This window comes from Callospermophilus lateralis, unplaced genomic scaffold (genome assembly GCF_048772815.1).
Source record: "Callospermophilus lateralis isolate mCalLat2 unplaced genomic scaffold, mCalLat2.hap1 Scaffold_146, whole genome shotgun sequence".
Lineage (NCBI taxonomy): Eukaryota > Metazoa > Chordata > Mammalia > Rodentia > Sciuridae > Callospermophilus > Callospermophilus lateralis.
In genome coordinates, this window is record NW_027512598.1 from 955844 (window position 1) to 973723 (window position 17880).

Consider the following 17880-nt stretch of genomic DNA (forward strand, 5'->3'; position numbering starts at 1 on the left):
TCCCATTCCCCATGAGAAGACTAGGAGCATGTGCAAGTGAAGTCATTGCTATCCAAGGGTTTGGAAGTGGGCTGGGACTCACAGAAGGCATTCTGTGAAATCACGTTCTCTCCACTGTGCCCATCCACCACCCCAGCATGTTCCTACACAGTTTCTGCATTTACTGCAGGGTAGCTAAAGTTTCAGTGCATTTGAATCATTATTTACATGAATCAGTCATACCTAACTGGTATGCATTATACTTTGTGTTAATCATCTGTGTGACATGAAGTTAAATATTAAGTTTCAATGGTTTCTTTATTTAACTTTAGCAGGTACAAGGAGCAATATATCAAATGGGTCATATCTTGGGTCTGTTGCCTATCAACCTGTGTGTTTTAGACAAGTTACATAGGCCCTGAGTTTTGGTTTCCTTATGTAAAAATCCTTGACTTACAGGGTTAGTAAGCCTGTTGGTACCAGTTGCTTAGTATATGCTCTTGGCAATAGGTGGCCAAATGAAATTGGTTGTATCCGACAAGCGGAGAAACACATGGGTTCCTTTGGACAAATTAGGTAGTACTACCCCTGCCCCATTTCTTCCACTCAGTGGAAAGAAGATAATAGTGTTTTTAAAGTCCCTAGCTTCTACATAGGTACTCAAAAATAAGTACCTGATGCCTTTGATACTATTTTTAACCTGACTTGATTTTTTTTTCGTAGTGTCAGACACCTTCAGAGTACCTGAATGGAAAGGAAAGCTTGTACCTTTCTTTATGGTGCAATAATCTCTTTTATATTATTCAAACTTTCTTCAGTAAATGAATTCCACATAAATATCATGGTAAAGACATCAGCGACAAATGGTCTCTGAAAGTGTATCAACTAAACTTTGCAGATGACCAAGTGTTTCTTAAATTGAGCTTCCAGATTTGTTTTTGATGGATTATGAAAGTTGGGAACTTTGTCAATGTTATAATTTCGGTGAGGGAAAGCTGATTAATGAATCTGAATGAGCCTGTCAGAATACACTTCAATCCAGTTTGTTGCAAGAACTGGGTAAATTAATTGATATCCATGCCCAACTCAAATGTTTTATTTGCCTGTCAGAATACACTTGAATCCAGTTTGTTGCAAGAACTGGGTAAATTAACTGGTATCCATGCCCAACTCAAATGTTTTATTTATTTGGAGGATCTTCCCATGCACATCCCTTTAGTCATACTGCATGTCTCACCCAAACCCTAAAGCCAGTGTACACTTGTCCACAGCCCAATCCATTTTCCTTATTTCTGCTCTCACTCAAAATTACATATAGAATTATATGTGTGTGTATACAATTAATTAAAACAAACAAATATATTATGTTTTAATTAATTGTATAAAACCAAAATATCATTGCATACCACTTTTGCATATTTTTCTGCTAAAAAGTTTGCAATAGGAAGAAACAGGAGCTTTCCCTTAAACTAAGCATACTGACTCTTTGGTACCATCAGTGTAGAAGTGGTAGAGCATACACCATTGCCTTTTCAATAACTCTTAAAGAACAAAGGAGGAGATTTCCGTTTACATTCTTCACGTATGCTCTTACAATTTCCTCTGGCTTGAGTTTATTTTCTTCTCAACCTAGGAAACTCCAACTCATGTCTCAAGGTCTGGCTTGGTCTTACCTGCCAATAGCACTCTTCCTGAAGCACAGTGGGCAGCCATAACTGCTCTTTCTGTTTTGCTATTGTGACTCCCTCATGTCTGTCATATCAGTTATCCCACCAGGGAATTGGCAGTTCCTGCAGAATGCAGCGCACTTGAATTCTGGCACAACCCTTGCCTTATCCATCCTGTGTTCCCAGCTCCTCCAACATACATCTTTGTTCATGTCAACCTTCATTCACTCCTCAAATATTCATTTAGCATCTACTGTTCCCACTAATGATTGCTGCATAACAAATAACCCCGAGGCTTAATGGTGTAATAGAACAGCCATTTTATCATCTCTCAGGGTTTCTATGGGTCAGGAGTCCAGGAACACTGCAATTGGCTGGATGGTGCATGCTCAGGCTATCTCAGTCGGGGCTAGAGCAAGAGAAACCAGAATACGCTTCTCAGAGAGACCTTTCTCTCTCCTCCTGCTGTCCCAAGACCTCTCATTGTGGTCTCTATACACAGCTATTAGGGGTTTCCTCCCAAAGGGATGCCCTTTGAGTCAGAATGATTCCTTGAGCATCCACAGGCATGAAAAGTGAGGATTCACAGTAGCAAGATGGAAGCCCAATCATCTAGGCCCCTGAGTTGATTTCCTGTTCTATAGCAAATGCCTGAGAGATCAACTTATAAAGAGAAAAGGTTCATTGTGTCCCACAATTTTAGAAGTTTCTGTCAATCATCACCCATTGTTTAGGGCCTTTGGTGAGGCAGCACTTTATAATGGCAGCATGTTTGAAGCAAAACCACTCTCCTTAGAGTTAGGAAGGCAAAGAGGGGAGGAAAGCTGGGTCCTCCTATCCCCTTTGAAGACCATCCTCATCTACCAAAAGACCTCCCCCAAGGCTCCCCATCCTACTGCTTCTACCAGCTCCCAATACCTGGGGACCAAGCTGATTCCACATGCCCTTTTGATAAACACTTACAATCCAAACTCCCAAGACCCAGTGCCATTTCTCTGCATTCCATTGGTTCCAAAGATCAAAGGAAGAGGAGCTGGACTCCCTTTTTTTATTCCTTCCCTGGACTTTCTTGAGTTATGCTTGACAAGTAAAGGTTGTGTATATTTAAAGAATACAAGGTAATGTTTTGACACACAGTGGGAAATGACTGCTGCCATCAAGCTAATTAATATATCCATCACCCCACATAAGTACCATTTTAATGCATATGAAAGCAGTTAAGATCAACTCTCTTTCCAGATTTCAAGTGTACAGCAGAAAGTTATTAGCTGTAATCACCATGTTGCACATTAGACTTTCATAATTTATTCATACTACATAACTGAGCCTTTATATTCTTCAACCAACATCTCCCCAGTTTTCTTACTCTCCAACCCCTGGCAAACACTGTCCTGCTCTCTGCTATTATGAGTCTGACTTTTTAAAATTCTACATGTAAGCAATGTCATGCGATATTTGTCTTTCTGTGTCAGGACTATTTCTTTCAGCAGGTCCTGCAGATTCATCCATGTTGTTGCAAATGAATGAATTTTCTTCTTTTGTAAGGCTAATGTGTTTATCTGCTGATGGACTTTCTTATGTACTGGAGATTGAACCCAGGGTCTCATGCATGCTAGGCAAGCATACCTCACTGAGTTATATCAACAGAAACCCATTTTTTAAAAATTCTGTTTTGAGACTGGGTCCCATTAATTTGCCGAGGCTGATCTAGAAATTGTGATTCTCCAGGTTTAGCCTCCCAAGTATCTGTGATTATAAGTGTGGGCTGCTGCACACAGCTACTAGTGGACTTCTTAGAGGAGCAAAAGCAAGATGGCTTGGATATGAGGTAATCCCCAAGGAATCATGGTGAAGGCTTTATCCCCAGTGCAGTGATGTTCAGAGTTGAGTGATTAGACCACAAGGATTCTGATTTCATCCATGGTTTAATCCATTAATAGCTACATGCACTATTGGAAAATGGTGGAAAGTGTAGTTAGGTGGGGCACGGTTGGAAGAAGTAGGTCACTGGGAATATGCCCATGGGAACTGTATCTTGTCCCGGGTCCCTTTTCTCTCACCTCTTTCTCTGTGCTTCCTGGCTTCAGTGTGCTAAGCAACTTTCCTCCAACATGACCAACTGCCATAATGATCTGTCCTATGAGGCCTGCCTACCATAGGCAAATCTTTGAAAAATCATGAGCCAAAATAAACGTTTCCCCGCTTTTCCCACCTTTTAAGTTGTTCTCAGGTATTTGTCAAATGATGAAAAGCTGACTAACACACCCGAAAATTCCATGGGTTGGAGATCATGGTATCCATGTTTGGGAAGTGCAGTTGGAAACACGGACCATGTGCTTTGCATTGTTCTGGGCTCTGAGGATAGAGGATGAATTAGAAAGACATGCCCTCTTCTTCATGGGTTTTGCATAAGGAAAAGACCAAATATAAGTAAGCTAAAAGAGATCATTTCTTTAGACATAAAAGAAATGAAAAGAATGATTATATAGTGCATTTGAAAAAGGCCTTATCAATGAAGTAATTTTTTAATAGAAAACTAATCAGGAGCAAGGGCAGTGACACTGAAGTGTCATGGGATTGGGGGGAGTAAAAAACATTAAATCCCACAGATGAACGTCGTTGAAGACTTGGCAAAAATGTTAGATTTTATTTTAAATGGAATGTGAAATCATTTAAGCTGTGAAAGCAAGAGTAACATAATCTGATTAAAAATAACTCTGTCTGCAGTGTGGAGAGTGGTTTGAATAGAAAAAGGAGGAAAGCAATGAATCTGATTAGGAGACAAGTCAGGGTAACTGGAGAATATTTAGAGTTAGATAGTAGAAATGAAGAAGAGGATATATTAGGGAGGTAGAACTGGATGAATATGTTCCTCAGATGCAAATTTTTATATGTAATAATTACACTTAAGTATGCATGAATTACATGGATCCCCTTGACCATTAGAATAGAAGTCTCTAAAGAATAGGATCTATTTCTTACTCATAGTTTTCAAAAATTTGTAGTGCTTTATAAGTACTCAACAATACTTGTTGAAGGTTTTTATCCTCTCTTGAGCAATGTGCGATGTATTAAACATATCTATAATTTTTTTTAATTTAATTTGTTCAACTGTTCCTGCAAAATATGTAAAATTGATTTTAAAATAGATTTCTATCCTTGAGATCTCCTATCTAAAATATGGACAGTTCAGTTATAGTATTTTCTCCCCTTCTGGAAGCCTTTCACAGAAGAAGTGAATGGATATGTAGATGGATGATAGATGGATGGATGATGGGTGAATAAATGGTGAATGAATAGATGAGTGGATAGATGGGTGGGTGGATGAAAGTTTGGGTGTGTGGATGGATGGGTGGATAGATGGTGGACAGATGGATGGTAGATGAATGGATGAGTGGATGGGTGGGTAGGTGGATGGATGGATAGATGGATGCTCAGATGGTTGTATAAGATACAATTGCCATAGCATTTTTATACAAGGAAGTTATCAGGTAGAGTGGACATGATGATTGCTGCCTTCCATATTCTGATGCTTCCATATTCTGATGCTTCCATATTCTGATTTTTCATCTGTTATGAAATTTCTATCAAGTTAGTATACTTAGGTCAACTTTTCACTGCCTACAAAACTTTTAAAAAAATCATTTTGCTCTGTGACCTGTTTTTTACTTTGTGATCTTATTTGTGGATTTTCTAATTCTGTCCTAATGCAGATTTCATTGCTAGGGCAGTTTCTGTGGGAAGATGAGAGTATATGACTATTTTAAAATCTAAAATCCTGGGGGAAAGTCTATATATTAAGGTAGAATATATAAAAAATTCTGTTTCTAAAAAATGAAGAGCTGATTTTCTGACCTTTTACATTTAAGTGCCAGACAAATAAATACCTTTAATTTTAGTGTGAAGATATGGTTAGGCACTGAATTTTTCACAGTATTTATTAATTGACTTAGTTGGAAAAATCATAGTACTTTCAAGTTTGACTTAAATTTATGTTTTTCTAATTTAGATAACTGGAAATTCTTATACCTCAGTATATTTATTATTTCTTTATTACTTTCCCCTGGTTTTAATCACTCTGTGTCTTCTTATTTATGTTATTACTTGTATCATGTCTCTTTCCAAAGCATTTGAGACCGTTTGTGAAAGTACACACAGACCAAACATTGAGAGGAAAATTTGGAGAGAAATATATTCCAGATTTCTAATTGACTTAAATGTGAGTTACATTAGGGTAGCAAAAATCCTTACCAGGGAATATTTATTGCTTATAGCAGAGCATGTTTCATACCACAGGTTTAGAAATGTGCTACAGAATGAATGTGTGAGGTTCATTTATAGAATATGTGCCACCAGTTGTACTCCTTAGTGGAGGTCCACAATTTGGACCCAGAACTTTGTGCCAACAAATGAATGGAGAAAAATACTGCTTATTAATAAACAGTATCCATAGAATGCAATAAAACCATTTGATGAGGAGATATACAACTCTCAATAGACCAAGAAATGCATACATGTGAATCCAAATCTAATGGATACTCATGAGAACCAAGAAAGGCAAAACATCCTTAAAACAAAATTGAACCAATTAATTTTCTTCTCCCAGTCCAGAGAGAACTATCAGTTTTAAAAAAACATTCTAGGGACTGGGGACATATCTTTGTGGCAGAGCATTTGCCTAGCTTATGCAAGCTACTGGGTTCAATCACTAATGCTGCAAGAGAAAAGGCAGCTTGGGGGGGAAGACTCAAGCCTCTGGAAGAGTATATGAGTCATGTTTCTTTTAGCTACTTTTGTGTGATTTTTTTTTAATGTGCATATTTTTAATAAGTTCAAGTGTATGTTCAGCATCAAGAATTTGGAGATCATAGGAAGTTCTGCTGTGAAGATATAAAGTCAAATGCTTAAAAGTCAATTAGGTTAGTATTGAAGTTTCTATCCTCTTACTAAGATTGTGGTGACTCCCCAGGACCTGTGACTGAATAGGCTGTTAGTGCTTCTCTGCATGGAAGAGGATCCAGAAAGTTCAGATTGTAATTTTTGAGATTTCTCTTGGAAAACAGATTGGAACCAACTCCATAGGGTAGACAGATGTATGAGTCTAGACCTGTGTATTTGAGTTATGCAACATTAGCACTCTATTTTTGGGCAAGATGATTTATAAGGAACAAATTCTCAAATGTGCAACAGTCATCATAGGAAAAAAGTCTCTCTGTAAGGCACTTCTAGAAAGGCTAACACTGGAAAATCTAAGACAAAAATTCCAAACATACTTCTGAATCATTGGGTGAGTTGAATTGCTAGCAAAATGTCCCAACCTGATGCCTGGAGAATTGTAGAAGATCTTCTCCATCCTCACTTGTATCAGAACTCTTGTCATGTGTGCATTTGTTCTACAGAGAGTGACCTCAAGAATCTTCAAGTGCTAAAACAAGTTTTATACCCTAGAATGGTTAGTAATGCTGAATGAATTTTCAAATGATGACTTGAATATTGATGAATATCTATAAAGGAGGATAACCTTGGAATTGGAGCATTGGGGCACAACTGTTCTGTCTTGCAAGAACTGAACAATAAGATAGGTGCTTGTTGGTTGCCCTTAATTTATGATTAAGCCTTGTCCTTCCTACATAGAAGATTGTTTCAGTACCATTTATTTTTGTTGAGAAAATAAATGTTTATGGAAAAAAACAGTGTGTGCAAAATACCAATTCTTGGTAGCATGCTTCCTTTAGAAATTTATGAACTCTTTCAAAGAATTGACTGAAGGATTTTAAACAGAATGATTAGACAAGTTACAGAGCCTGACTTTGGCACATAGTTTGAAGATGGATAGTCCAATGACCATAGTGCAGAATACTGCTTCTCAGAGTGTGGTCCCCACTTCAACTCCACCAGATACACTGGGGAATTATTAGAAAAGCAAATCCTTGGGTCATCTCCAGCCTAATCTGACAGTAGACCCAACAACTGCTAATTTAACAAATTCTCCAGGTAACTGGTGCCTAGTAAAGTAACTCACCAGACTTCCCTCAGCTAGGATAAGACAGGCTTCCATGATTTATAGCCCTACTAAGACTTCCCAAAGGAAGATCAGTGTTGTTTCCCCCCCAAAAAAATCAATTTGGGTCCACAAAAATAATTCAGCATCCTCTATAACCTTTGAGTTGATGAAATTCCTCCTATGCACATATCATAAGTCTTTTGCACTTCAGTGTTATTGTTGGAATTGACTTCCTTTCTAGGGTTTCTACTCTCTAAGGAGGAGGACACTCATTAGAGTATCATCTGGGTCTTTCTCCAACTTCTTCATAGGGAATTGTCTGGCTCCTGAATTTCTGTGGAAGATCCTAGCATAATGGGTCTCCTCCCTATTCTCTATTTGGTATCTGCCAGTTGGGTGGGGGTGTATGTCCTGCTGTTCTGTTTATTACACAGTTGGGCCTACCTGTAAGGGTAGCACCACTGGTTTTTCACAAGTGCCAATGAAGTCCAGTCTACCACATTCTGAGATGAGGTGTCAGGAGCCCATGGTTGCTCACTGAAGCAGTTTGCATCACTTTATCTGTAATATAAGCAATAAAGTGGATGGTTTTGGTTTTCATTGATTTGAATCAGGGATCAGAGAAGAAGAGAGCCCAGGGTGGGGACCTCTGAGTCTTAATTATTATACTCTTTGAAGTTTTCTTTCAATATATAAGCCATCAAACCATCATTTATCTTATTTGTCTGGGATTTTTATTTGTTTGTATTATCATTTAATATTTGAGTATTTGTGATATTTGTGGATATTCTTTTGTTTACAGATGCAAATATTTCAAATGAATTATTGCCTGGGCCTCATGAATGAATTAAGTGCACAGTTGAATATAATCATTTAGACTGGAAATCCTCTTTAAAGGTCCTTTTTTTCCCTACAGATTTGAGTCCTCTAGAGAGAAAATTTTTGTCACTTTCATATAAATTCATTTAGCTCCAGATATATTTGACCTGATAATATACATTTAGAAAGAGTGAATTGAAGTGAAGCAAATGACCTTTTATTGTTAGTTCCATCCTTATGAATATGAAGGCATGTCTGTTGGTCTCAATTCAGTGTTTCCCCAGCTGCAGAGTGAAGCCAATCTCCATCTACTCTAGGACTTCAGGTGCCTGCTCCATGGAACATGTGTGTCCGGCAAAACCACAGAGCCACTTCTGATTTCACTGCTACCTTCCTCAAAGATATGATCATTAATAGTTGACTCTTTCCCCTTCCGCTTCTCTTTTCCTAGTAGATTGTCTGACTAATGATCACTAAACAAACACTGTTGGGTTTATAAGATGAAAGACCAGAAAGAATGAAAGTCTAGTATTATTTTTCTAAACACTGTCTGCAGGTGATCTTTGAACTGCAGGGGGGACAGTGCTTCTGCCAAACTTGTAGGTGTGAGAGTAGCTGTAGGTGAGAAGATACCCTGTCTTTTTCTCTGGTGTTTATTTTGTCTCCGTTTCATCAATACATAGTTCCTTTCCTTGACTGTCATTATCTAGCATATGCATGGTGAGTGCTTTTCTCTTGGAACTAATTGTATGCAAACAGGCCTTAGAATACATGCTCAGAAGGCACTACCCAAAATAGCATTGTCAATTTTCTGTACAGCAGTAATCAGTTCGACTTCATGCGGTCTCATCTCTGCTGAGGTGCACTTCCTGAGTAAAGGAGGAGTGGCAGTGTGTTTGTTAAATCCAAGTTGAATAAGTTGCCACCATATTCAGAACACAGGCAAAGGGAAAGCAGTATCTTCAACACCCTGCTTTATATATGGAGCACCCCACACTTTCCATGTTCTGGAACACACTGTTATTACGGATGCTTAAATGCCATCCTAAAGCACAGGTCAGCGTTACCTAGACAACATTATACTTTCTGAGCAAACAGTGTTTTTTAAAAGTCATAAATTCAATGCCATCACTGAATTATAGCATGGATCATTAGAGCAGCTCAGAGTAATTACGTTGTCTTATCCCAAACCATCCGCAGACTGCATAAAGTTAAGGGAAATAATTAACCTCTTGCTACAACAGGAAAGGCCAATAAAAATTACACATAAAGGTATATTATGAAACTGATCAAGAAGTTAAAATGCCACAGTGATTTAAATTGCCCATTACTCAAAGCAAACTGGAATACCATGTTTCTGAATGTTAATCTCAGAAATCTTTATTTAACCTTCTGTGCCAAGACTAGAGTCTCTCATTGTTATCTATATTTTCAGCTCTGTTTGCAGAAAAACCTGTTCCCAGAAAGCTTAGAAAGCAATTTCATTTATAGTGAAGTGGTATAAAATTTTCACTTCAAATCTCTGTAGGGAAGCTTGGCTTATTGAAGGTTTTCTGTTGAGAAACAATTACTTCATCCATTTACTGAATATTGTTTATTTTTATGTTGTGCAAAATGCCCTGTGGGCCTTTTAGAACTTACTGGAAGAACCAATTTAGGAAGAAAATAACCAATTAGCTCAATTTTTATGATACACACAGAGTTTACATTCTTTGAGAGTCATTATGTTTGTTTTCAAGTCCTCCAGTGATTCCTAAGATGTTAGTCCTGGCCTGTGAAGTTGTGCCTCATGTCAACATGGCCACGAAGACAGATTTACCCAATTTTAACTTGAGTTAATATGATGAAGGACTTCTTGTTCTCCCAATATTCCAAATAATTTCTTATTTTTAGTGGAAATTTACTAATTCATAACATGAAGAGATAACTGGAATTACCTATCTTACTTTTGTGATATCAAGATCAGAAGCTATAAATGAAAGCTCAACATCTGATCAGTCAACAGGAGGCATTTTTTTTTTGTCTTTGTTTGAAAGCTTACTAATTCATCGAGTTTCCAGTTCTGTCCCCTTCCTGTCATTCAAACCAGATGAGTTTGCCTCTGCCATTTAAATGTCTCCCTAACCTTCTGATATCATTGGCCAGCTTCCTTTCATTACATAGTTAAAGTCTCCAGCAAATCTTCATTTTCTTTTCATGGGTGACATTTGGAGAGCAGTGTTTTGGATCAAGTGATATTCTCTTTGTGTGTCATGGCCCCCAGATTTTACTGATGGGATCAGCAACTAGAATGTGCTGGGAGCAGTGTCCTTGATTACAGTTTCTCTTTCTTCCAAGGAGTTTCTCGATTGGATATCCCATCACTCTCTTTTCCTCAATTAGTTTCTCAATTTATCCTTTACCTCTCCCTCTATGTTGGCCTTTTCTTTAATAGTAATAGTAATTAGGAATTTTATCTTTGCTTTAGGTAAGTGATTTCTAGGTTTTCAGATTGAGGATATAGTCTTCTTCCTACAGTCAATGAGGTACTAGAGAGGAAAGTCTCAGCAAGGATTGGGCAGGTGGAGGGAGAGAGGCATGATTTATACTTAAGTTTACTCCCCACGGTTCTCAAAATTCCTGATCTATACTTTCATATCTTAAATTTTCATACATCTTTCTACTCTGCAGGGAATTCAGTTATTATTGCATACTAATTTTAAAAAGTCTTTGCTCTCTGGGAGACTAAGATATAAAGATATTTTTTGTAAAGTTCTTTGATTACCTTTTTGAGACAAAAATGGGCTTTTATTTTATACTAAACAAATAGTCACAGTTCATGAAGGAAATCAAATACAATGTGCTTTTCTATTGATTCCTAGGAAAATTCTTGGAATTTTTAAATTTTTTTAATGAAATTTCCCCAATTTGAAATACAATATTCTTGTTCCTTGATTTTCTTAGTAGGCCAAATATCCCAAACTCTTGTTTTTAACCTACCTTGATATAGTTAAGAAAAATAACACATGACTAGCAAACATTCATGGATAGCTCTCCTCAGGATCCAGGATCATGAACAGCTCCTGTGTACTGGTGCTAATTTTCCCTGGACCTCTTTACTTGAGAAAAAGTAGGAGGATGCAAATGAAAGTAAATCACCAGGCTATTAAAAAACCATACAAAATCAATGCTGCCTATATTATTTGATACATAAACTCTACTCACAGTGACTTTTTTTGTGACTCTGTAGTTATAAAGATGTTACACATCTAAAAATCTTGCAACAAATAAGATAATATTTAAAGCCTGAGTTGATATCCTCCATTCTATTCTAATATCCTTGTCATCTTACCTAGCTCTTCTATGGGTGGCCCAAAAAGTGGAAACATGTATTAACCATTCTGACACTGGGGCTCCAAAGCTTTTAAGAAGTTTGCCATCCATTTGCATAAATGCAACACTCATGCATTAAGAATATGAATCACAAAAGATAAAATCCCTTCTCAGTTGTCAGTAGATAGTATAGATATAATAATTTTAGGAATTCAAAGAGAGAGAATATGATCATGAGTAGACAACTTGGGCAACAAAGGTACAAGGATCAGATGGATGAGAGATGATAATCCTATCTTGTTCTTTCTTGGTGCAAGTGACTCCACTTCTAAGAGGACTTCTGAAACCCCCTACCTTGGAAGTTCACATAAAGTAATTCTCCTTCACTCTCTCTCTCTCTCCTTCAGAATACTTCTCAAATCTCTGAACTTTTCACGTTTACTTAGTGGCTTAATGTCTGTGATTCTAGTAGACTGTTATTTCCACAAAGATGGAGACTTTTTATCTATAGGTAAAAAACCCCAGGGACTTTCCGAGTGCCTGTTGCATATAAGACACTTATAATATTTCCTTGATCAATTAGTAAGATGCTAAAGCTTTAAGTATTTCAAATGGATGCTCAAAAACTTAAAAGTAATATTAATCAAAGTTTTCAGAATCTTTACAATAGCTCATAGGTGACCACACAATTTTTATTTTTTACAAAACTTGAATTTTTATTAAGTCAACTGTGACTTTCCTAGTTCATAATGAAAGACAAGCAGGTTTCTTGGTTTCCATATATTTTTTTCAAATTTAAGGGAAATGATGACATGTCTGCTTTTTATTTTCTGAAAACTTACAAGGTTACCCCATGAGTAATCTACAACAATATATATTTTTGGAAAACATTTCACACTTATTTGATAAAGGCATTTACAAATTAGGTGCAATGTTAAGTAATGCTGTTTAGTAGTGCTGCATAAAAACATCATGCAAAGTTCAATTTGGTAGAGCATCTTTTCTTATTCAACTCTGTGTATCTATGCATGTTTTCTTTTCATTTTCTTTATTCCTAAAAGGCCATGGCTTAGTTTATCAGACCTTAACAGTATTAGCATAAGATAATAAATTCTGAAAAAAAAATTGCTATTTATTTTTTGAAAAAAAAAGTTACTATTACACATTTATTGATCAAATGTACTTTTCCTTTAGATTTTCTTTTTTAAAAGATGGAGGACTCAAAATAGACAATGTGACAAAGGCTGACTCAGGAACCTATACCTGCACAGCAGAAAACCAGTTTGGGAAAGCCAACGGGACAACACACTTGGTAGTCACAGGTGCGTGTGTTTCGTCAAGATGGGTTTATCAGAGATGCGTTTCATGACATATATTATTATTATGGTTAAAGAAACTGGGCATGTGTTTTCCACAAAATGTGGTACATTGTGAAGGTAAAAAATGTGTTTGCGCTTGTGTTTCTAACAAGTGATGGTCAAGAACATGACACTGTATACTTCTATAGCACAGCACAGTGGACATGGTGGGGTACTTGGCTACTACTGTGCTGGGATGATGGGAAAATGGCATATGCTGATAATCTTTTATTTTATGTTCTCCTATTGGGTCAGATCTTCTAAGTGTGTTCTCTTTTTCATTAAAATTGGTCTTTTCTGGAGATGTTCAAGCTCATCAAATAACTGTTGATATCGATAAGATTTAAGTTTTGGGTTAATTTTGTTCATTTATCCATTCAGGGAAAAAAAAAAAAAAAGCGAGCACCTATTATGTACCCATTGTTTGAGCTGGATCAGTGGAAACATTGAAACAGAATCTCTAGTCATTCTTCTTACATTCTGCCCAAGATAGAGAAATGAAAATTAGGAAGAAGAAATAAGGAGATCATTAGAAGGAAGTATATTGCAAACAATTGAGAAAGTAAAGAGACTATATGAAGAAATATGAGTTAGAGTATGAATCAAGATAAGTGAGATGGAAATTTTGGTACAAAGACTCCAGGGAGATAAAGGAGTTTACCAGGAGATTTCTAGGGTGCAGTTATGTGGACCAATTGTAGATCTTGCTAAGACTTCAGTTTTCACTTGAATTGAAAAGTGGAACTACTGCAAGGTTTTCAGCAGAGAAATAAGATGATGTGAAAGGGTGACTCTAGCTGTTTTTCAAAGTCTCAGGAGCCCATGACTGTTAACCAACAGGAAGTGATGACGATCCAAGTGAGATTGGCAGCTGAGGAGCTAATGGGATGGGATAAGATTCTGCATATATTCTGAAGAATAAGGTGTTTACAAATTGGATTTGAGGTCTCAGAAAGGAGTCAGGAGGGACTGCAGGGTGTGTGGTGAACAAATGAAAAAAATGGCAGAACAGCTGAGATTGCTCAGGCTGTGGGTTTCAAAGCTTTGGGGTGAAAGAAGAGCATGAGCATAGTTTGGATGTTTAGAATATCGTTAGGATCTTTCCCTGTAAAGCAGATCAGAGATTTGCCAAAATCTTAGTGGATTAAAATAGCCTGGCTTCTCTTTTCATGCATACTGCAAGTCCTCAGTGAGTCAGCTTTGCTTCCTCATTCAGGAACAAAGACCCCCAGTGTCTCCACCATCTGGGACAGTGCACGTCACCACAGAACGGGAAGGAGACACATCACATTACCTATTAGTTCCTGCAGAATTCTGCCTGTCGCTGCTACATGTAACTCTTACATACATTTCATCAGCCAAAGCATTGTACTCTGCTCTGCCTTAATTCAAAAGAGTTAAGAATTTAATCCTACAATGTACTTTATGGGAACTAATGGTGACTAACACCTAAGTGGAGACAGTGAGTAGGTGGTTGGATAGATGACCTTGGACTTGTGTAAATCAAAGATGAAGAGATACCTTTCACAGTTGTTGGCATATAGATGAGGACTTGAAGCCAAGACACCATCTTAGATCACCTTAAAAAGAATTTTAAAAAGGACTGAGCTTGACACATTCATTGTACATTAAGAAATATAGTAGCAGAAGTGAGACCTTAAAGAGAGATACAGAAAAGGAATGACCAGGACAGTAAATAATACTGCAGGAGCATGATGTCCCAAAAACCAGTTGAGGAAAGAGTACGAGGGAGAACCAGTGATCAAGTGTGACAAAGCTTAGAGGCTCAAAGAATGAGACCAAGACTTTATCATTGGGTCTCATAGCAGGGGACCTTGATGAGAACAGGTTAGTCAGGGAGACCTATGCCCAACTACTGGGTTAAAGAGGCTATTTAATCAAGCAAGTACAGACCACATATGCAAGTGACTTTTGAAGACATTTTCTGCCACATGGTGTAACATCAAGGGGAATGGCACTGGGAAAATTGGAGCAAGAAAATTTAATTCAGAAAAGATAGAAGGTTCATGGTAAGGGCAGGCAGAATGTGCCACAGACATTTCCACTAGGGAAAAAAACGACATCAGTTAACATTTTAGCAGAGTGCCCTCCCATTGCGCTTATTCTAAGCATCTCTAAGCTTATTCTGAGCTTTTCAAATCCACGTACACATCAAACGTTTGAGTCTATTTGAATTTTGATGTTAATGTGTTTTTTAGTCATTTAAAGTTGGTGAAAACACAGTAGTTTCTGTTTCTCCCACTATATTTCACAAAACCATAAAACTAAGTTGAAATGGATTTTTCAGTCTTATTATAACTCTTGCTTACTGGTGACTTTCATCTTAAACTTTTGTAACCTGTTGACTCAGATATGCTAATTATTTTCACAAAATTTGGTGGATCCCATGAAATGTATTATAGGACTGCATTAAAACATCTATTTTAACCATGGAGGCTTTTCATTGCATAGATGTGTGTGTATACCTAAGCATATAAAAGCTCACACACTCTAGGGTGGATGAAGAATTTGCCTGTACAAATTGCTTTCATCACAACAGAAAGGCTAAAGTTTTACTTATGAATTATCTCCCTAATAGAACCAACTAGGATAATGCTGGCGCCATCTAACATGGACGTTTCTGTGGGTGAAAGCGTCATTTTGCCCTGCCAGGCACAACACGATCCGCTGTTAGACATTATGTTCACTTGGTATCTCAATGAGGCCCTCACGGATTTTAAGAAAGATGGATCTCACTTTGAGAAAGTCGGTGGGGTAAGTCATGATATTTTTGTCATCCTTTTTCCTATTGCTCAAGTCTGTAACACCTGGCCTTTAAAAAAAAAAAAAAACATCAGGCCCATAGGTGATGCTCTAGAAATGCATATTAAATGAGTGAATCTGGTGTCTCAATTCTGTTTTGATCTAATTTTGTTTGTGTAATTACCAGAAATTGAGCACATTTACTTTAACCTGTAATTTTAATTAAAACTGATGCATGTCGCACTTATACTAAATGCTATTCTTCATGAGAGGTTGTGGTTAGTATCCCAGGACATGGAAATTACTCTCACACAGGTGTTTACTTTGAACAGGTCATATTATGATGAACTGGGGGTAAGTTACATTTGATAAGTATTTTATCTGAATGCCTCACCCCAGTGTTCCTGGTAGCTGTTCTGGACAACAGCATAAGACTCTTCATTGTACAGGTGTACAAATTGAGGACTTGAAAAGTACAAAAACTTTGTTAGAGTCCCTTATCTGGTTACTGGTGGAACTTCAAGCCCAAATCTGTGGGTCTTCTTCAGGGTTCCATTCCATTGTGCCTCCTCACTGGTGAGGGTTCCATGTTAAAAATAAATAAATGATAAAAGTCACAGATCTCAAGGAAAAATTGACACTTGGATAATGGCTCAGTGTTGGTGAGCCTCCAAGGCTGACCATTGTCTGGTTTCATGTGTGTAACTTTAGGATAGCAGGGCCAGCCAACCTGCCATCTTAGTGCCTTGACTCGGAAACTTCCTACTGTATGGAGATGTTAAGCCTGGGTTTGTCCTTATGCATTTACCGTGTAGGCATCCCCTGAAGCAGAAAGCCATATCAGGGTCAATTCAAATACATTCATGTGGCAACACCTTATTAAATATATGTATATGCCTATACAGGTATATTAACGTATCAGGATCTTACACAGTTTTAACGATGATGCTAGGAATTTGAGGGTGTCCTCTCTCATATGTTTTAAACTCCTAATGCCCAATGCCTCATAATATGACCCTTATTTGGAAATAAGAGATTATTGCAAAAATAATTTAGTAAAATCAATCTGAGGTCTTCCTGAGTAACTGGTGTCCTTATAAAAAGAAGGCTCTGTAGACAGAGGCACAGAGAGATGCATACATACAGGGGAAAGAAGGTCATAAGAACATGGAGGAGTCAGAAGTGTAGTTATTCTGCACAGACTCAGAAGTACCTGGGGCACCAGAAGCCAGAACAGGCAAGGAAGAAATCAGAATTACAGGTTCTGGAGGGAGCAGGGCCATACCAGCACCCACATTTCAGACCTCTGGCTGCCACGACCATGAGACGACATAATCTGTTGCTTTAAGCCATCCACTTTGGGGTTTTTCTAAGGCAATTCCTGGATATCAGTATTAAAAAGAGAAAATTTTTAAAAGAAAATGGAAAACTGAGATATTAGACATCTACCTAGAATTATGTACAATTGCAGTACCATTTTTGTTTTCTTTTTCTTTTTTTTTCTTTATTTGGTTTTATAAGTATTAGTTTTCTAATTGTTCTCACTGAATCAAAGCTTTGGAGAACATTCTTAATTGGTATAGTCCCTTAGCCTTTCTTTTACTATAAGTTTAAGTGCCTCCCACTTTTAAAAATTGTGACTGTTTTTTTTTTTTTTTATCACAACAGGAAAAGGCTTGTGCCAATATTTTCAGCTGACTTTCTGCTCCATAGAGTCTTTTGCAATTTCTCCTTCTTGGATGGAAGGTGTGGGAGGGGTAAAAAGTTCACATGTCACTCCCCTGAGGGTCCTTTACTCAGGGTGGGAAAGGCTTCTTCTCTAGCCCAGCTGTTCTCCTAACTTAATCTTAAATCAAGAATTCAGTTTGAGGGGCCAAGGGTGTGGCTCAGTGGTGGAGCCCTTGCCTGGCATATGTGAGGCCCTGGGTTTGATCCTCAGCACTGCATAAAAATAAATAAATAAAATAAAGGTATTGTG

The 17880-nt window shown here is 37.5% G+C and overlaps 1 pseudogene; it reads left to right on the forward strand.

The window, feature by feature from the left end:
* LOC143387615 (contactin-3-like) overlaps positions 1–17880 on the forward strand; it is a 93058-nt pseudogene that overhangs the window by 23123 nt on the left and 52055 nt on the right.